Source organism: Stegodyphus dumicola, chromosome X1, assembly GCF_044657685.1.
Source record: "Stegodyphus dumicola isolate Sdum_Otavi_A_Nest chromosome X1, ASM4465768v1".
In the NCBI taxonomy this organism is placed as follows: Eukaryota; Metazoa; Arthropoda; class Arachnida; order Araneae; family Eresidae; genus Stegodyphus; species Stegodyphus dumicola.
Genome location: NC_140780.1, coordinates 150081209 through 150103972, shown reverse-complemented (window position 1 = coordinate 150103972; position 22764 = coordinate 150081209).

Below are 22764 nucleotides of genomic sequence, written 5' to 3'. Positions count from 1 at the left end.
AAGTAAGATTATAAGGGCAAGTCTACGTAACATTGAGTAAATAGCTATCTAGCTAATTTGGTTGGCAACGGTTTTCTTTAATAATTTTGTTCGCCAAATTTAGCAAGAAATCTCTAAACTTGGCGACTATTTGGCAACAACCTGTATAAATGTAATGGATATTGTAACTGAATAACTGCAATTGATATTCTGTGTAACTGTAACCGCATTCGGCCCTCATATGCCTTCCAGTAACTTCGAGAAGCAGAAAGTATTCAAAATATCTTGGCGGTCGGGTGAAAACTATATAAGTCCTGAGACAACATCTGCACTCAGGTGTTAGTTAGCGTGACTTCGGTGTACTGAGCTACCTCCGGGTTATCTTCACTCTTTAGTTGCGTTTCTGCATAGCATTATGTTTAACGTGCTAACTAATTATTGTGCTGTGTGATACTGTGAAGAGTTCTGCCGTTATTTTTGTGGAAGGGTCCAGAACAGGGAAGGGTTACGTTTGGTAAAATAAATTTTATCAAGCTGTGTATTAGCTGAGTATAAAGCCGTGTGTATTCACTCTATAACGAACCTGTACGCAGGCTACAGTATTAACATATAATGAATCATTAAAGTGTAAAAGATTATGCCTCTTATTTTTCTTTCTCTTATACTACGTAATGAATCAATCCTGTGAGAAAGGACAGGTTTCCAGCAAATGTAACTGCAAACTTAAATGAACCACAAGCAGGTGTGTTTATCGCAAAAGTCAACTGCTATGCAATTCAAAATGTTACCAATCAATAGTAATAAATGATGCTCAATAAGAAAGCATAATTTTATCATGTGTTTTGCAACTCCATTTCCTTAATACTCCATTTGCTTAATAATACCTTTAAACCATTTAATTGATTCTTTGTATTCTACTTTGATTGATTCTAGTCTAGATTTGATTCTATCAATTGTTCTGTTGACTGATTGATTCAACTAATTTGATTAATTAGCTACCTGGTAAATAAATAACACTGTAGAGTCTCATTCTTTTAGGTTGCATAGTCAAAACTCTAACAGACTTAAGCGAATTGTTGCTATGTCTAAATAAACAGCATATACGTAAGAAGGGTGTAAAGGACCCTTTTATCAAAAAATCAAAATATTGAACAGAAGGCACTTCTGATGCTTACAAAACCAGCCAGCATTTATGGCTTACACTCAAAAGCAAGGAATTCAAATTTAAACAAAGTTTCATTTAACCAAAGGCTACACAGATATATTTAACGCCTCAAATTGCCTCAAACCTACACCGGTGAGACAAGCATTATCGGCAAGAATAAAGCAACGCGAAGACAGAATGCTATCGTAGAATATCAACTAGTAACGGGGCTTTCAGCAGGCGGAACACACTGACTGTAAGCACTCTAAAACCTTCCTTTAAATACTATATTTTTTACCTCATTTAAATACACAAGAATTAAATTAGCATTCTGGAAGGAAAATGGAAAGCAGAAGTGACAGTAAAGATCTGTAGCATAAAATAACTGGTTAATTAAAGTAAATAAATACTTTAAAACACTTTGTTTCAACAATGATCAGTAATTTTTGCTCACAGTCTGCTGATTATTGCACCAAATTAATCAGTAAAACACACACACTATTCTGTGTCAACAACCGCAGTATATATTGTTACGAAATGTACAGGCATGGTAAGATGGCTTCCCCGCAAACAGTTTTAGGGTTGCCATAAAATAGCAAGGGAAGGCAGGGTTGCCACATTTGGCGAGAAATCGCCCATTTGCCGATATTTGGCGAAAACTTTCGTAATATGCCATGGACGGATGGAGAACCTTCTGGAACGAATTCTTACCGGTTTAACCAAGAATGTTTTCGAACACAAGCCCAAAGCTATATTAACCCTGCTGGTCCGCAGTCAGAGTGTGTCTAGTTAGTCCGTGCGGAGACGATCGAGTTGACAGTCGGGCAGCGAATGCCGAGTGGGTCGTCGAGTGCACTGGAAGAGTCTCTTAGTGTATCGCGGTTAGTGCATCGTCGAGAGAGTGTGTTAAGCTCCGGAAAAGACTGAACCGAAGAGTCGGGAGCTGTGCTCTGTGTGTCGTCGAGTGCATCGCGAGTTGTAGCGTGGAGAGTCTCGAGAGTACGTGGAGTTCCAAGAACGACCGAGCAAAGTCGGGAGCTGTACTCTGGTGCTTTACAGTGAAGCTGTCTCCACCGTTATTGCCTGACAGTGTGAAGGTTGTGTGGCTGATTGTTCCAGCGTGTTTATAGCAGATCTTCGACGACTGTAAAAAGTGACTTTGGAGCTGTCCTGATTAATATTGGCTAAATAAAGTGTGTTTCGATACTTCATCAAGTGTCGTCGTTATTCACTCCAAATCCACACGAACCCCATACGAACTTGAAGGAAAAAAATAACGTAACAATATTTTTAACAATCTGCTGATTACTGTATGAAATTTCGCATAACTTAATGGAATAAAATTATAGCGTATCTTTTAATTAGCAGTACCTAGCAGTACCTAGTACTTAATTAGCAGTACTACTATTACTGAGTGTTTTGTCTTGAGTATTAATTTGAGAATACAAAAACTTTTTTTGTTAGAGCAAAGATTTTATTTTCATGTTAACGAATGCCTAGTAATTAATCACGAACGAACATTAATGTTCATAATAGTTACATAATCCGCAGATTAATTAGGTAATGTGAGAAATGAAATCATTTTCCGCGCTTTAACGAATCAATCTAGTTCAGCTGTTCTCAATTTTTTGACTAACGTGTACCATCTAAACAAAAATTGGAAACCTTTACTTCCACCACCACTCTTGAACAAAACTCAGATCGCATAAATGTACGAATGTTAGAGAAAAATTCAATTAGGATGTTGGGGTTTTAATTTTTGAATTTAATAATTAAAAATACTTTGCTTCCTTGCGTACCACCTATATTTCTCTTGCGTACCACCAGTGGTACGCGTACCATCGGTTGAGAATCCCTGATCCAGTTAATCTGCACATTACCGAATTTCCGCACTTTAACCGTAACGCAAGCTTCTAGTTGCTATGTTTGGCAGATAGCGTTTAGCAGAGTTAGGCTAGTCGTTGATCTATTTTAACTTTTCTGCTGTTGCAATTTAGCTTGCCTGGAAAAAATTCTGTTAGTCGCGACTTCTTCGCAAGCGCTTAGAACTAAAGTTTAAGCTAAGCTTGTTAATTCTGTACTCTGGAATTTAGAAGCGTATTTTTTTCCTTTTGCTTTTCTTTCTTTTTTTTTTTTAACTGCAAACTAGCGGAGTTTTTTGTTCCTGTGAAAATTTTAGTTTGCGTAACAATTAGGTCGACCGTGTTCATAAACACTTAATTTTAGTTTTGATGCTTCTAACTGAAAAGTTAAATGTAACGAAAAGTCTTTCAGAAGTCTGCTACGGTTGCCTTAGTAATTTGGTAATTTAAAGTTAATAGCGTAACCGTATAGCTCAAATAAAACTAAAATGCAGGTGGTCCTTGAACTGCGGATGACCGGATTTACTGCGTTCCGCTTTTACGAATTTGCTCTCCGAAAAGATAATTTATATTTCAATAAACGTTTCTAGAAATGTAGTCGAGAAAAAGCTAACCTGAGAGGGCTAGTAAAGCAGAAGAGATCGCTTTAATCTTCTCTTTTATGTATTTCATTGCGTTAATCGCTGTGTTAAACAACAGTGTGCTACACTCCATATTTTTCTTAGTGCTGTTAAAAAACATCGCAGACTCTCGCGAGGGAATGAAGTAATCAACAGTAAAAGAGATATAACAAACTGTGTTATCAGTTTTGTGGTTATGTTCACGGCTTCCTAAAAGAAACATCGCAGAAGCCAGAAAAGCAGTGGTGGAATGGTGACAATGGACTGCAGCTGAACACGAATAAAAATGATATCATTCGCTTATTAAAGTTCTATTCACAAGAAATAACCAATAAAGTTGCGATAAAGATAGAAGACAGCTGATAGAAACTCAAGAACGTGAGCAATATAATCCACAGCCAGATATGTTTGCCTCAAAACAACCAGTTGAAGCCTTTCGTCTCGATGGGAGAAGAATCTGCTAAGCTTAAGAAAGCAGATCTCGACATGGAGCGGTTGAAGAAGACTATCGCGCATTTAATAATAATATCAACAGCCACAAAACCGTTTACGAATTAAAAAAAGAAAAGAAAACACATCGTGCAAGCAGCCTTAGATACCTTTTCCCGGGAACAAACTTTAGTACCACCTATATTTGCGTACCACCATTCTCCATTCCTCCATAAAAAAGTCAAAATGGATTCGGAAATGGTCAAAATGGATATTTCCGTTGAAATATAATACCTGAAATTTTTCGCGATAACAGTACTTCCTAAGAAATAAAAATGTGCGGAATAGTTTATGTTCAAGGCATTATTATTATTATCATCACAGTCTTACACTATATTTTTATCGCCGTATATGAGCCATTACAGAATTATGGTTAGCTCCCCATTAACCACAGTAACACCAGACACCGCAGACGAATCACATATAACTGATCAAAGGAAATTTTAAAAAATACATATAAAAGAGATGTAGCCCATATTATTATTAACTGAAAAATACTAATACTAATTTACCCATATTTTTTAGCAGTTTAATCTGAAGAATAGATTCGTTTCATAATGTGAATCAGCTGTAAATTTATGTTAGTTAACCAATAATTATGTTTCAAATCTTTAATATAACGTCCCCTTTATGTATTCCTCACCAGAATACAAATTAGCTTTGTGTGTATTTAAGTTGAGGGTTTTGAATCTTTGGATTTTTTTTGGCAACGGCCGTAACGTTTAAAATTTTGGCTACTTTTGTCAGCTCTGCTTAAAGTTATATCCCGGGGTTTAAAATCTCGGTAGCCGATGTTTTAAAATACACTTAAGTAAAATATCTAAGCCAGCTTAAACTAGTCATTTTAACGCCTACTTGAAGGAAAGAGTCTCTTCATTGGAGGAAAAGAATTCTTTGTTGGAAAAAAGACTTTTGGAACTTGAGTTAAAATTTAATCAGTTAACACAGCTTGACCAAGCCACTGTCTTACCACATTCGGAAATAGCATCCGATTTACAGGCTTGTCAATCACATAGTTTAGACGGTAAATTTGATAAAGTGAATTCGGAGTTATCTTCTGCAGAAATTGTTAGGCTTACTTCGAAGCCTTCACAGGTAAGGAAGATTCCGTCTCAACAGGATCACGTTTTGATTATCAAGGCTAAAGATACAACTAGATCGTCAAACAGTATTAAGACGCAATTAGTTCAGAATATTAAACCGCAAAGGCTCGGAGTAAATATTTTACAAGTTCGTCCAACAAGAGCCAAAGAGTTACTTGTTCGTTGGAAAGGGGAAGAGCAATTGGTGACATTGAAAAAGCTATTTTGGAAAACTCGGATTTGAAGGAACATTTGTACCTGAGAATTCCAAGACTACCAAGAGCATCTCGGATCTGACTTGTGCACAAGTAAATTTACAGAGATCAAGGGCAGCTACTTTAAATTTTATTGCTTTTATGATTAGAAATGAAATACAGCTCGCTCTCTTACAAGAACCTTATGTCAAAGATGGCAAGATCATTGGATTACCAAACTGTAGTAAGATATTCTTTTCTGGTTCTTTTCATAGTTTTTGGTGTTCCTCAGGATACTACTTCTGAGGAACTATAAATAGCTTTTCAAGAACTCTTATCATCAGGTGAGAAGAATTTTGTTTTTCCAAGGGAACCCAGACCCAGAACAGACGGTACGTGCAACTGGCTTGTTGAGGTGTCTAGAGAACAGGCACAATTGTTGAAGGACCTGAAGAGAGTCTATATTGGTTTCGCATCGTGCTTCTTTCGAGAATTTCATAAAGTGACGCGTTGTTATCACTGTCAAGCCTTTGGTCATTTAAGTCTAATTTGCAAAAATCCACCGGCCTGTGCAAAGTGCGGGAAGGGCCACCTTACTCAGGAGTGCTCCGAAAGCATTGCAAATTGCGTCAATTGTACTCACTCCAACGCCTCTGCAGGAACGAAGTACGAGACATCACATCAGGCTAGCTCATCACAATGTCCGCTATACAGGCAGGAGATTTTTCGCCTCAGCAACACTCAGAAGTGACAGGCTTAATGAACATACCGGTTACTCAGAGCATCTCGGATCTGACTTGTGCACAAGTAAATTTACAGAGATCAAGGGCAGCTACTTTAAATTTTATTGCTTTTATGATTAGAAATGAAATACAGCTCGCTCTCTTACAAGAACCTTATGTCAAAGATGGCAAGATCATTGGATTACCAAACTGTAGTAAGATATTCTTTTCTGGTTCTTTTAAAGCGTTGATAATATATAACGACCCTCTAAATCCATTTCCTGTGGCGAGAACTTTAGATGCAGTGACAATTCGCTTGCAATTTATCAATAGAAGTATTAATATTACTAACGTTTATCTTCCACCGACGGCCGATTTAGATAGCAATTTAACCGAACTTTGTTCACATATTATTCATAATGATCATTTGCTTATTGCGGGTGGTTTTAATGTTACGAGTCCTCTTTGGGGTGGAAATCAAGAAGATCATAAGGCTGCTAAAGTTCTTGATTTTATCCTCGAAAACAGACTGTGTGTTCTTAATTCCTCCGATTCAGAGCCAACATTCTGGACTGTCAGAGCCAAGGGTTGGCCTGATATTACATTAGCTTCATCTCCTTTTGCAATTTCTATTACAAATTGGAGGGTGTTGACAGGTTTGTCTATTAGTGATCATCAAATTATTTTGTTTGAAATTGGAATCTCGGAAGACATAATTTTGAAACGTAAATTTAAAACTTCATATGGTGGACATGAAAATTTTATTGAGAAACTTCGTCCACGAATTTCTCAATTTATAAATTTATTTGAATCTAATACTTCTCGAGAGGATTTAGAAAATAACTACGACTTTTTTATTGGTTCATTGATGGATGCAGCAACAGCGTCCTATAAGTCGAAAAGAGTACGGATTAAAACCTCTACATCATGGTGGTCTGACTCTCTCACAATAAAAAGGAACAAAATTCGTGTTTTGAGGAGACGTATGCAAAAAGAAAGGGATGGCAATATAAGGCATTCACTTAAAATTTCTTATAAGAAGGAACTAGCAATTTTTAAAAAATTGATTATAAAGACAAAAAGTGAATCTTGGAAGGCATTTTGTGCTGCTATTGAAAATCCTTATGGCATCACTCAAAAGATTGCAGTGGACAGAGTATTTCGACCTCTTCAGCTGCCAGTAGAGGTAGCTCCGGACTGTACTTCTCTGGGAGAGAAATATAAAAAATTTTAGATGAGTTATTTCCATTGGATTTGGAGATTGACGATATGGATTTACATAAAGTAATGCGAGAAAAATTTAAAAATCAAACTTGAAATTCTACTTTAAGTGACTCTGCCCTCCTGGAGCTTGAGGAGTTAGAAAATACAATTCGTTCTCTACCGTCTAAGAAGGCCCTCGGGCCAGACGGTCTTGATAATATTATCATAAAGATACTTTTCAAAGAATTCCCCCAATTGTTGTTATCTTTATATCGAGCATGTTGGAAATTGGCTTTATTTCCACGGCAGATGAAAATTGCTGAAATAGTTTTATTTGGCAAAAAAGGTAAAAATCCTGCTATTTTGTCTTCTTATAGACCAGTGAGTCTTCTTTCTTCTTTAAATAAACTCTTTGAAAAATTAATATTGAACAGACTAAATTATTTTCTAACTGAAAATAAAGTGATCAGCGACTTTCAATTTGGATTTAAAAAGGGGGTTTCAACTGAAATGGCTGTTTTTAATCTGCTAAACACAGTAAAAGGCAACAGGGATGGTAACAGGCACACGTTAATCATCTCCATTGATATACGTGGTGCATTTGACACGGTCTGGTGGCCTGACATAATTGATGCATTGGATAGCGCAAACTGCCCTGTAGGAATTTTGAATTTAATTCGAAATTATTTGGAACAACGCAAAATTCAATTAACCCTGGATAATGAAATTTTAATAAAGGATTGGCAAAGAGGCTGTCCACAGGGTTCCTGTTTAGGACCAACCCTGTGGAACTTAGTCGCTAATACGGCCTTTGGTATGTTTGAAAATACTGAACAAGTAACTCTGCAAGCTTATGCCGATGATTTTCTGTTAATTATCTCAGGCGTAAAGGACATTGAAGTAAGAGCTCAACAAGCGATTAATAAGTTTGTAGAGTGGGCAGACATGCATAAATTAAGAATTTCCGAAGAAAAAACTACTATGTTGTTTATCGGTAGGAAAAGAAAAATGCGTCGAAATCCGTCTATAAAAATCCATGGAAGGCCCATAAAATGTGCCAAACACCTTGAAATATTTAGGCTTTGTTATCAGCAATACGCTGTCTTGGTTTTCACATGTGAAACATCTTAAACAGAGATGTGCCGTTCTTACGAATGGCATGACAAAGACTATGGGCCTTAATTGGGGTACTTCCCCAAAAATCTTGCGGCTGTGGTATAAAACAATCACTGAAAGAGTTCTTTTGTACGGAGTCTCCATTTGGGGTTTTGATATGAACAAAACTATGAGTGGCTTACTGAATTCAATACAGAGGCATCAGCTATTACTTATTTCCAAAGGTTATAGAACAACCTCGACAGCCTCACTGCAGATTTTGGCGGGTATACCTCCATTAGATCTGTAGGCTCAAAGAGACTCTTTCTTAGGACGGATCCTACGATTACGATTGAATGGAGATTTATGGAACCAACATCACTTAGTAAATGATTATGAACTACGGGTTCCATCTAATCTTGGCCATCCTGCCTCTTTAAAACACAAATCTGCAGTCAATTTATACTATACGGCTCCAGTAGCCAATGACATTGCTCTATTTACAGATGGTTCTAAAACTGAACGTGGAACAGGTTGTGCATTTTGTGTATTTAACAATACGCAAAAGGTATATACATGGACTCGAAGGCTTGATGTCAGAAATACTGTTTTTCAGGCAGAACTTTTAGCGATAAACGCTGCTCTCACTTATGTTAAAAGAAATTTATCGGGCAAGACTAAGATCTTCAGTGATTCATTATCTAGTCTGCAGGCTATCTTAGACATTGCGAATAGAAATCCGATTATACAAGTTATTCAAGAGAAATTGCTAAGATTTAATTCATCTGAAAGACCACTTCTTACCTGGGTGCCAGCTCATGTTGGCATGCTGGGCAACGAAGAAGCAGATTCTTTAGCTAAAAGGGCTGCTAACGATATCAACGGAATTGAAAATCCAACGAAATTGCATTTTTAACACTTGAAGAGCAAGACTTTAAATGCACTGCCTGTGAAATGGCAGGAAAGATGGACTAATGACTCCACAGGAAGACGAGTCTTCTCTTTCTTTCCAAAAGTTTCACTCAGTCAAAGAAGCACATCGAATTTTTATACTCAATTTTTCATTGGTCATGGACCTTTTAATACATATCTCTTTCGATTTGGACTACGTACGACTGAGCTTTGTTCTTGCGGGGAGTTGGGAGGTCCTGGACACTTTATCTTTTACTGTCCATTTACTAAAAAACTTCACTTGAATAAACCTTTAGATCAACACAGGCCAAAATGGGCTGAATTGATATTAAAAAACTCTGGTGAGAGTAAGAAATTTAAGGAAATTATGCTTTTCTGTCAGGAATTAAATTTTTATGTAAATAATTCTCTCAGATCATCTCTATTGGGAGTGAGTAATTGACTTTCAGCGATTGTTAGATTTTTACTGCATAAGGGTAATTGTTTAACTTTTTGTGTTTGATGCTTATTATTGTTCAGTTTTGTTGTTTCCACTACTTATGTTACTGATTTAAAATTAGAAATGTTTTTACGTAGAACAGACGTATCTGACATTGAATGCATCTATGCTCTTATAAATTGTAACGGTTACTTGTAGCCTATTACTTTCTTATATTGTACAAATAGTCGGTTTTATTTGTGACGCACATAGTATTTGTTGTATGGTACTGAAATCGTTCTTAATCATATATATATCATGATTATTTTGTTCAGTTTTGCAATTGTTAATTAAAGTTAACAGAAAATTTTTGTGACAATTTTAATTATTTTGCATATTTTAATGCATTCTTTTGTAATTTAATTGATTCGCTTGGGTGAATTTGATAGGCATTAATTGTGCATTCTATTATAAAAATTTTCATTCATGATATTTATTTTACATTAATTTTCTTTACTTTAATCTTGAATGCATTTTGTATTTGATTTTGAAATTCTGTAAAATTTTATGTCGGCATTTTTCTAGTATTGTATTTGTCTTAGCGATGCCAGCAAACCAAATCTAGAATAATTATTTTGTATACCTTTTTGCACTTTTCTGAATTGAATAGTTGACCTGTTTTTGTGAATTTTATTGGTTTTACTTGAGTTCTATATTGTAAAATGTGCATTTAAGGCAGTATTTTAAAATAATTTTCTTTGACTTATTTTTGAATGAATGTGGTTTTTGAATTGGAAATTTTTCATATCTTTATGTTGGCTTTATTCTTGTACTGTATTTCTATCGCGTTGCCAGCAAACCTGATGTAGAGTTATCAGGTTCAATGTTTCTTCTAACCTTCTTCGGAAACATACAATGACCTGACTAGAACAGAGAGCTTACTAAAGCTATGTTCACTAATTGTAGTAAGTAGACAGGATACAGACGAAGGGTATACAAAACCCTTTATTTTTTCTTTATATACAATGACTTCCGTACTTCGGAATACAATGACCCTCCACTCGGGGTCTAACTTAAAAGATATCAAAATAAAACTAAACTCTAATTTAACTTTAGAATAAGATTGGCCTTATAATAACAGAAAGCGTATGTAGCACAGAGACTGTGAACACTACAATACGTTTAATTTATCAAGAGGATTAAAACCTCTGGCCTGGAAGGCAAAGTAGCAACTGCGTAACTTCTAAGGTAAGCGGCCTGCTTCAAACTCACGGCTTCCTCTCTTTTGCTTGGCAAAAAGGCCACACTTAAATACTTGGCGTTCGCCAGACAACTTTGCATAAACTCCTTCACGCTTATAATTCTGGCCGGAAGTAGAAAATAAGAAGTGATAGTAAAGATTTAAAATAAAATAAACGTTAGTAAAACTTAAGATCCTTACATACTTCCCGCCAGAGTTAATTAGTTTGAAACTGAGGTCTAAAACGACCTTGTTGAAAACTTTTAGCTCTAGAAACTAACGCGAGGCCAAACTTTTACAGTCATAACTTAGCTAGAAACTAGAAAATTTTAAAAGAAAGAAATTTGTTACAATAGCAGCTCCCGGAATATACAACAATCTTTCTTCTTTTTCATCTGTACTGCATCAAAACAGGAGCTTTATTCAATTCTGGTTCCTTCCAGAGATCTGGAAGGAAAACTAGTTTAATGAAATGTTACAGAATGACATTGCAAATAACATATAGAATATACTTTTCTTAACATTCTTATTTCATTCATGACTATTTTAATTATCTCTCCCCGTGCTCTCTGACATGTGTTGTAAAAACACCAAACACGAATGTGTTTCTGTCTATGTGTTCAACACTTCCTCCTACAATCAAAACACTAACGTGTTAAAATTCAACATACGAGACCTCTTAACACACCCTAATTTCAACTCTAGACCCTGAGGTACTATTCTGAAAGTGGCTAACTCTAAAGTGTAGCGTCAGAGAGCCTAACTACATCATTCAACCTTTAACACATATTCACCATGATTTAATCTTTACAGTCACACGAATAACAAATTTTTTAACATTACTTTCACTTTTACCATATCACGGTATTTCTAAACATTCAAAATAACAGTTCACATGTATACAAGAACATATCAAGATGCCGTTAATTTTACACATTTGAAAACATACATTAGTAGTACATTGTTAACTTCTATTCTTTTCAAAGCAAGTGCCAATTCTTTCTACATTGAAATAATACTACATTTCAAAAAGTCTTTCAGACTAAAACTTCTTTCTTGTTAGAATGTTTTAAATAAAATTTATACAATAACTTTTTACAATATTTAAGTCTTTATACAACGCTATTATACATCAACTTTAGTTTTACGCGCGAGTAATTGAAAAACATCATAAGAAAATCGGTCACAACTCATTTCTCGCCCTTTTGGCGATAAAGGTAGACCTCGCATGAGGTAAAACTTCTTGAAATCTGCCACTTGCAGTAAGAATGAAAGATTAACTTAAGTTTGTAAAGTAACATAAAATTTTACTTATCTTTGTAATATTCAGACATCCTTTTCTGGACCCAGTCTTTAAAGGTGCTGCAGACCTTAGCTTGGTTGATCCTCCTTCTTGTACGGGCTCGCCCTTCAGTGCTTTCCTCTGGAAGCTTCCGTTTTTCACCACTACGGCCACCCTTGAACATCTTCCTTCTGTCCTCTGCTTGTGGTCTTGGCCGTTTGAAGGCAGCTGGTCTTGGTGGAACCGGGAAACTTCTGTCGTGATCCTGCTTGGACCTCGTTGTTGGCCGTTCAAATTTTTCTTGTACTTTTTCCTCCGCCGCTGATGGCCCTTCCGCAGTTCGGCGACTTTTGCTGCGGAGAGTTCTGCCGGATGAGTCAATCTTCCGTTTCACAGCCGGGTTATAGTTGCCGTCCTTTCTCCCGGTCTTTTCCACATACGTCGTCCTTCTCCCTTCTTCATTCTGGGGGTGTTCGTGAACTCTGTTTTTTGGACGGTGGAACGGCTTCTTTTTCTTTGTACCTTCAATTTTTCCGCGGGGCAATTTTCTTTTCACTTGCTTCTGTCTCTCATTGGCTTGCCCTTGTACTTGTCGTTTTCCCACCTCTGGAACTCGTACCTGCGGTGTCTGCCGTACCGGATCCTGCAAAAGATCTGAAAAGATTTGCATTTTATTACGGTCATAGAATGGTTTTATCTGGTCAATGTTTGCGGAACAGGTTTCACCATTTCTTGCCTTTAACACTACAACAGCGTGAGTTATTTTTTCTATAACATATGGTCCTTCAAAGCGTGGAAAAAATTTGGCAGTTTTATCTTCTGGTGCTGAAGAAAGTGAATGCTTAATTTTTAGTACTTCATCCCCTACTTTATAAGTTACTCCCCGTCGTTTCAAGTCATAATACAATTTTTGTTTTCTTTGTGCTACTTCCGTATTCTTTTTTGCTTCTTTTATTAGTTTTTCTATATCACCCATTTTAAATTCTGGGGCTCTTTGTTGCACATAAAATAGTTTATCTAACGGTGTTATAACCTTTCTGCCTAGAAATAACTCAGCAGGAGTTTTGCCCGTTGTATCATGTTTTGCGGCCCTAAGGGCGAAAGCAAATTCATTGACATAGTTATCCCAGCTTTTATGAAAATTTTTAACATAACTACGGATAATTTTCACTATATTTCTGTTGACCCGTTCCGCTATATTTGATTGCGGCCGATACGGGACCATTTTTAAATGACGTATGCCCAGTTTTTGGCACATGTCTTCAAATATATTACTTACAAATTGAGGACCATTATCCGATATAACTTTTAGGGGCGCCCCGTATTTTAAAATATATTTATTTAAAATAGAATCGGTAACTAATTTCGCGGAGGCTCGTTTTAAGGGAACAATTTCGGTCCATTTACTAAAATGATCAACTATAACAAGGAGATAGCGACTTTTGTTTAACTGACTTTTTGGGAAAGGGCCCAATAAATCGATGCCAATTATTTCATTTGGAAATTCGGATTTAATACTATTTAGAAACCCGGCCGGGCGGAAATTAATATAATTAACGGCTTGACATGTTGGGCAGGACTGGACATACGCCCTTGTTAACTTTTGCAGTTCAGGAAAGTAGACTGCCTCGCGTACGCGTTGAGTAGTTTTTCGAATACCAGCATGAGAAGCTAAAGGGCTGTCATGGAGCTCTTGCAGGATATTTAATCTAAGACTAGCTGGGATAACAGGTCGAAATTCGTTGTTGGAATTCGTAGTTTTTGTATAAAATAATAGACCATCTATTAGTTCGTAATGGGCCGCCCTATTTCTTATCGCCACAATATCTTGGTGGCTAAAATTTTCAGGATCCTTCAAATACTCATAAATACTTCCAAACTCAGGATCCTTACCCAGTTCGGTTATTACAGTTTCTCGGGAATTTATTGTACACGCTGTCAGCATTGCAACTTTTACGGTATTACCCTGTTCGTCTAATTTAATTCGTGACAGGGCATCTGCTACGATATTTTCCTTTCCGGGGGTATGCTTGATTACCAGATTATATTCTTGCAGCTTGAGTGCCCATCTTATTAACCTTGGGGATAAATTTTTTCCAGAGTACAATCTAGTTACCGCCGCATGATCAGAATATACTGTTATCGGCGCCTTTCCAAAATAGACTCGGAACTTTTGCACTGCTAACAGAACTGCAAGTGCCTCTCTCTCGGTCGCGGAATAGTTTCTTTGTGTTTGATTTAAAGTTCGGCTAAAAAATGCTACTGGCTGCTGATTTTGCGAAAGTACCGCTCCTACCGCATAATCCGAAGCATCCGCTGAAATTTCTAAATTTTCATCCTTTTCAGGAAATTTCAACACAGGGGCTTGCGTTAATGCTTGTTTTAATTTTTCGAAAGCACTATTGGCTTCGGCCGTCCACGAGAATCTTGCCTTTTTCCTTTTTAATTTTAACAATGGCTCAGCGATAGCCGCAAAATCTTTTATAAAGGACCTATAATATGAACAAAGTCCTAGAAAAGAAGAGAGCTTCTTTGCCGTGTTTGGAGTCGGATACTTTTGTACAGCGATTATTTTTGATTCATCTGTCTCGATCCCTTTTTGCGATATTTTGTAACCTAAATATTTTAATTCAGGGGCTGCGAATTTGCATTTTTCGACATTAACTTTTAGACCGGCCTCATTTAATAAAGAAAACACCTGTCTTAAATCCTGTACATGTTGGTCTAGATTATCACTAGTAATAATGATATCGTCTAAATAGATAAATGTGGACTTTCCAAGAACAGGTCTTAACACAATGTCCATGCATCGCTGAAATGTTGCCGGGGCCCCTGAAAGGCCAAACGGCATACGCAAAAATGCATAAGTGCCAGACTTGGTTATAAAAGCAGTCTTAGGCACGTCCTCAGGCCTGATCCCTATTTGAAAATAACCATTCGTTAAGTCTAAAGTTGTCATAAATTTGGTTGATTTTATGTTCCTTAAAATTTCTTCTATAATCGGTAACGGATATACCGGATATTTCGTTATGGAATTTAATTTACGGTAATCAATAGCGAATCTCCACCTTTTTGGATGCTCCAAAGGATAATCATTATTTTTCTTACATAAAACCACCGGACTAGCATAACTACTTGAGATAGGCGTTACGATCTTTTTACGTAGCATATCGGTAATATGCCATTCTATAATTTTTTCCTTATTCTTATCATACCGGTATGGTTTTTGACGAACCGGCAATGCATCTCCGGTGTCAATACTATGGTTAGTAACCTGGGTAAATCCTGGAATATCACTAAATAAGGAAGCAAATTCACTTACCACTTGTCGGATTCTATCTTGCTCGTCATTAGGCAGGTGGTCGAGATTTAACCTTGGCGGTTCAACCTTTTCTACACGCACTGGTTTCATCGTCAGCTCAAGAGACGCTTCATTAAAATCCAGTGTAGCTTGTGCGTCTGAAAGAAAGTCTATTCCTAGTATTAAGTGTGCTTGCAAATTCTTTACTATAAAAAACATCACCTTTACTTGTTCGTCCTTGATACGGATGTACAAAGGTACTTTACCTACGCACTTACATTGTTCTCCTTGCGCCGCTAATACTGTTGTATTATCCGCATTATATATGCGGTATTTGCGAAAATACTTTCTAAAAAAGACTTCTGCCACACAGGAACACTGCGCGCCGGTATCCAGGAGTGCGGTGGCCGGGATATTATTTACCAAGACTTCAATCTTCGGAAGAGTTAAATTTTTCACCATTACTGTATTTAACTTGTAGGAAGAGGGGTTTTCGTGGCCTTCGGATTTCCGCACCCTCTCGTCAGCAGAAATCCGTTTTAGTTTAAATTATTTTTCCTTTCGGTGCTTTCCTTCTTTCTCCACTGGCCTTGAGACTTTTTTCCTGGGTTGCTATTGAACTGTCGACGTTCGCCGGCTGTTTTTGAATGCTCGGGTTTCCTTGCCCACTGATTCGCTTTTTCTCCGTAGCCATGTGCTTGAGTTTGCTGTAGTCTTGGCGTACCAAATTGGTTTCGCTGTTGATATTGGCGTCTTCTTTCGACGTCCGCCGTTCTTCTACTTTCAAACTGGATTGCTAGCTCAAATAATTTTTCCAGTGTAGTCGGATTTCTCAATTCAATAAAGTCTTGCACTTGGGGTAGTAACCTCGGCAAAATCACTTGAATTATTTCAGGATCCGGACGGTTTCCATACAAGAGCTTGAAAACGTGAATTTTTCTTAAAATAAAGCTCGAGATGTTTTCCATTCTTTGTTGATATATACTGAAAAGTTCTGTTTCTAATTTCGCACGATCCCTTACAACAGGGAAGGCTTTTAGTAGGGCAGTCTTGAAATTTTCGTAGGTATAGGTGGGACTTCCTGCTTGACCCAAGAGACTTCTGCCGATACATTTGAACCAGTTAAGCGCTTGGCCCCTCAAAGCGCTGGTAGCTAAGGTAACTTTTTGAAACTCGTGCACGGGGTAGAGCATGAAGTGGTCATCCAATTTTTCCAAAAAACTGGTTACCTGTGAGTTTCCATTAAACGTTGCTTCTGGTTTCATCGAAGCGCGCATGGTCTGGACAATATACCCAAATCCTTCCAGGGCGGCAGCTGGCATTTCTGGATTCTGAGCTGTTTCTGCAGGCAGCACAGGTTCTTCTTGAAACTCGGCCATGGTTATTCTTCGTCGGGCGCCACTATCAGGTTCAATGTTTCTTCTAACCTTCTTCGGAAACATACAATGACCTGACTAGAACAGAGAGCTTACTAAAGCTATGTTCACTAATTGTAGTAAGTAGACAGGATACAGACGAAGGGTATACAAAACCCTTTATTTTTTCTTTATATACAATGACTTCCGTACTTCGGAATACAATGACCCTCCACTCGGGGTCTAACTTAAAAGATATCAAAATAAAACTAAACTCTAATTTAACTTTAGAATAAGATTGGCCTTATAATAACAGAAAGCGTATGTAGCACAGAGACTGTGAACACTACAATACGTTTAATTTATCAAGAGGATTAAAACCTCTGGCCTGGAAGGCAAAGTAGCAACTGCGTAACTTCTAAGGTAAGCGGCCTGCTTCAAACTCACGGCTTCCTCTCTTCTGCTTGGCAAAAAGGCCACACTTAAATACTTGGCGTTCGCCAGACAACTTTGCATAAACTCCTTCACGCTTATAATTCTGGCCGGAAGTAGAAAATAAGAAGTGATAGTAAAGATTTAAAATAAAATAAACGTTAGTAAAACTTAAGATCCTTACAGAGTTTTTATATTACTTGGAGTGGTTTTGTTTTTAAACCAAGTTTATGTTTTGTATTGTAATAATATCTCAGGTTCAGTGTATTTTATGATAATATTGTTCAGTTATCAAAGTTATTGGTTCTTAATTCTGAATTCATATGAAGAAATTTTATTTGGCAGTTTATTATTGTCTTAGTTTATCTTTATGCATTTTTTCTAAATTGAATGGTTCTTCTTGATATTGTGAATCTAATTGAAATTAATTGTGTATAATAATACAGTAATGGATGTATTATATTTTGTTTGTTTGTTTGTACCATAGTTTTTATTTAAATTAGTTGGACTCAGTTTTGAAAGTATTTCGTATTTTCAGTACAAATTATGAAAGTATACTCGGTTTATTGTTTGAATGCTATAGGTACTACTTGTAACATGCTTTCTTTAGGATCTATTAATGACTATGTTACTTATGTCCTTGTGTTCTTGAAGGCCTTGTATGCCACTGTAAACTTAATCTGCTTAGTTATAATAAATAGCTTCTGGAGGCAGGGGCTTTAATCCGTGTAAGGCAGACATCATGTCAGCTAGGTAATGGAACCCCTGTTCTCTGGTTAACAGTGTTTTACCCTAACTAAAAAGGTGGTGGATGGCGATTCTTCACCACCAATATTTGGCTACAGGGTCCCCTAATCCCCAGTCGCCCTTTGAAAGGGGGAGTGTTTTCTCCGTCCTTTCTGCATGCCATCTTGGTATAACGGCGCGTATTCGAGAGGTGCAGGTTCGAGTCTCGGCGAGAACATTGCACATTTTTTACACTTTCTCCTTCGAAAATAACCTAGTGACTCTTTCACTTGATATAAAATTTTAAGCTCCATTTATTCCTAATTTAATATGCGGCTGGTAAATCAGTTATGACAAAGCATTCCAGAGTGTTTTTTCCTTGAGTGTTGGAATGCAAGCCACTTTCCCCACAAAAACCCTCCAAGAAGTTAAGTCTTCTTTCAAACAGATATCCTTTTATGCAAATATTCTGACGCAGGTGTATAGCTCTTAAATCATTTTAGCGTATCTGACGCTGATATTTTCAATGTACTATACGCACTGACATATGTAAACAATATCAATAATATTTTCATGAACTCGTAACTAAAATTTCTAATTAGAAACATTTCGTAGGCAAATCTATGCCAAATGAATGTTATTACAAATTTGAAAAAGAAGCTTTTTAAAAAGCCCTTTAAAAATAATAAAATAAAAGTAAAAAGGCTTTTCTTGTTTTAGTTCTGATTTTTTAACGACTAAATGTGCTTTTTGTTTACTGAATTTCTGTTTTTAAAACACGGGAAAAAAGATGTAATAACTGCTATTTTTATGATAACCTTTTTCGCTTGCGACCGAATTTTGTTTCTCCGTTGTCTGCTAGATTTCCGCTTGCATTCGCAAAAATAAATAAATACATTAACTTTTTATTCTTCTTGCAAAATTAATTCCGTATGCCGGATCTGAAGATTCGTGAGCCTCAAGTTGCACCCGCCTTGCCTCACGTTAGAGTTTGACTCGTTATGGCCAAGTATAGTCACGAAGCTGAAATAAAGCCTTAATCACATTTTTATCTTGAACCAAAAATCAATCCCGTCTTTGTTTTGAAGTGAAGAAGTTATGGACTTGAAGTGTTTCATTTTCTCCCTTTTTTTCTCTCAAAGGGGATGGAGGGGCGACACGGTAGAACAGGTGCGGAACGGACCATCGGAACAATGCTAAGTACATAAATAAATATTCATCAGTAATGAATATATAGAATATATGGGTCAAAACGTTTTGCTATCAGTCGCTTTGTTTTGAAAAGTAGAAAGTATATTTTTGAGCAGAATATTAATGCAAGATTTATAAGAGTTAGCAGTTACATTGGTTCTTTTTATCTTTCTTTAAGCAAATAGACATAGAGTAGTAGTTGTGTTTTTCAAAGTGTAAAAACAGAAAAATTTCTTAAGGCATAACTACTTTTCTGTTCTAGCTCGCATTACCTTTTCATTAATCGATTTTGCGTAAGATACTATACTCTAAGCTCTCCGCAACATCTCTATTCCTTATTTATTTACTTTGCACATTCATAAAGGATTTCCTTCAAAAAATTCCTTTTCTTTCTGCTTTCCTTTCCATTATAGAATAAAATGATTCGTTCTTCTGTTATTTTCTGTTCCTGTACATTATACGAGCAGAATAAAATTTTGACTGTCTACGAATATAGTGAAGGGGCATATCTATGCATCTCAAAGCCATTGCTTTGTAATATTTTGCAGCAGTTATTGAATAAAACTTCTACGCAGAAGTGATGTTAACAAAAAACTGTTAAATAATATCGTTTTCGTTAGTAATAATTTTTTGGCTTTTTCATAAAAAGAATAGTTCGAAATATTATAGAAAAAGTTCACCTTGTAGAGATATTAGGTTATTTTTAGGAATCAGGCAAGATGAAAAATAAGCAATCGCCTTCGCCGGAAATCGAACTACGGACCTCTGAAATACCGGCTCAGTGTGCTGACCACTACACCACGAAGGCACGCTAGGAAAATGGGAGAAATACCTTATAACTTTCACATATTTTCATTTTCAAAGCAAGAGGAATAAAGGGGGGACAAATCACGAACGCGTATTTGAATTACCTAAAATGGAAATATTGACCAGGCTTGAAAGACCTTGCAATTACGGGGCGAAACAGTGGTCAAGCGAATAAGATCTCTGAACACTGGTTGTTCGACCAACTTAGATCCCTGTGAACGAGTGGGCTGCATGGGAGTTTTCAAGATTATCATCTTGTGTAACGTGAAAACAAGCCAGTTTCTCTTAGAAAGTCCTCCAGATGCACCTTTTCCCTTAGACTGATAGCTCTCATGTACTTTCCTTTAGTGAATTAACCTAATCTGACCCTGTAGGGTTTTATTTACTTTTACTAATTATTTTAATTTGTTAGCCGTTTATGTTTTCTCTTATTCCCCTCACGTTTCCTCGCCATGATATAAACTAGCTAGGGCGAACGAGTATATTTAAACTTGTGTAGCGAAAAGTTTAGTTAGAGCGTGGTTTCGCTACTGTGAGTGCACGTTGTTATTTCTTCCAGCTGTTAACCTTGAATATTGGCTTCGCATTCTTGCTGCTGAATTTTTATCCTGTCAGTGTACGTTCTGAGCCAACCTGTTAGATTAAACAGAATTGTGTAATTTTGTCTTATTCTTACCTTTAAATTTAGTGTTACATTATCTTTTAAGTTTCTCCCCGCAAGTTGTCGGTGTCTGTGTAAGCATGTAAGTTCGTGGCTTCTGTAAACTATTGTGTTCAATAAAAAAGTCTTTTACACCCTTCTCCTGCTGTATTACTCTTCCAGTCTTTGAGAGAAGTAAGCCTTTAAGAAGGCGAAAACTCAAGGTAATAAGGAATGTGAAAACGACAGCGATTCCGCAGAAGAGAAAAAATTTAGAATGGATAAGGTGCATAGAATCCAAAGAAGTACCGCAAAAAGCAACGTTTGCATCGGCGAAAGAGCCGAATACACACACATTTTTTAGGACACTATGAAAACTAATAATTGTTTTTCCACAACTTTAATTTAAATTCCAGAAGACATGTTAAATTTTATAAGAGTAAAGGGATGTTTTGGTTTTGAAAGATGTTTTTACCGGCTATTAAAATTAACATACGTCTAGGAAAACTTTCCGGTTGATGTACAGCGTCTTACAAAAGTTATTAGACACTTTTGAAAGTAATGTCAAAAATTTTAATCGCATTAAAGTAAAATTATAAAATTAGATTTTTTTTTAAGTAAGAGCTACCTAACCTTGATTTCAAAACATATTTTTTTTCAAAGTAAAAAAATCAACTCACAAATTAATATTTTGTCTTTAGAGCGGAAAAATTATGTAATGGAGCCACTACTCAAACTACAAACAAAATCGCCTGTAAGAAATGCAATGTATGCATTCATGAAACTATTTTTCATTGAAATACAATACTCAACATCTGAAAAGTCGTCTACTTGCATTCCATAATAAAGGTTTTTTAGAATTATTTTATTTTATTATCGTAGTTTCTTCGAGAAAACATACGCGATAAAAGAATCGTCAGTTTTTTGTTAAATTGCAACTAAAAAAGGAGACATCTAGTGCTGAAATGACTCACTTAAAGAATTTTTCCATTTCTTGACAAAATAAAATATAATTCAGAGCGTAACAGGTTTCAAAATGAGAGAAGATTTTGGAGACCATCCAAGATGTTTTGTGTAATGAAATACAGTATAGTCTACAATAAGTTAAATAATCATAAAAGGAATTATGCACAGCATTCTTTAATTGAAAGACTGTTAAAACAGTTGAGTATGCTAGATGTAATGACTAAATACGAAGTTAAAAATTCAGCATCTGTGAAAAAACGAAATTCTATCATAGTTATTTTCATAGATTCCATTTCCTTCAGATTCCAGTAGAATTCTTCAGTTACAGCACTGGGGTGGGTGACCATTCATGTGACCTCGACCTCTGTTCGTTGTGCTATGTAGCTCCTGTTACTGAACTTTGGCACCTATGATTTGAATACAGATTCATGGACTGCTTTCTGCAACTAATTACGTATAATTTTCTATCTTCATTTATTATTTATTTCACAGTAATGTATTTTTTTACTGCATGTTTGGATAAATTCAATCCAAATCTCGTAATACACGCGATCATGAACATTGATTTGATATGCTGTCATCAGTATTGTTATCCAAGTTAATCTGTATAGCCATTAGGATTGCTATAAGACTGTTTTATGTATCAATTACTCACCCTCCATCCAGACTAGCTGTCCTCTTTGACTCAATGACCAAGTAATCACTCCACTTCAAGCGCCCACTGAGTCAAACACATCAAGGCAGCCGGACAACAACATGCATTTAGCATGCAATCGCGGCGACTAGCGGAACCTGGAACCTGGAAAGCTGAAATCTGTTTATCGTCCTCTGTCTGCGGTAAACGTTTAATTAGCGACCAATATGCCTCATCAACAGCACAGGGGGCCACCACACCAACAACTAACGGAGTTCGAACGAAGCTTCATCGTCTTTATGCGAGAGGGTGTAATTTCGTATCGAGCAATATCAAACTACATAATGCCACAACAGTGATACGTGTTTGGAAGAAATGGACAGAGAAGAATCAAACAAGGCGAAATCCTGGCAGTGGGGTACGCAATAGTACAACGGTACGGGACGACAGACTCTTCATCCGCATGGCTA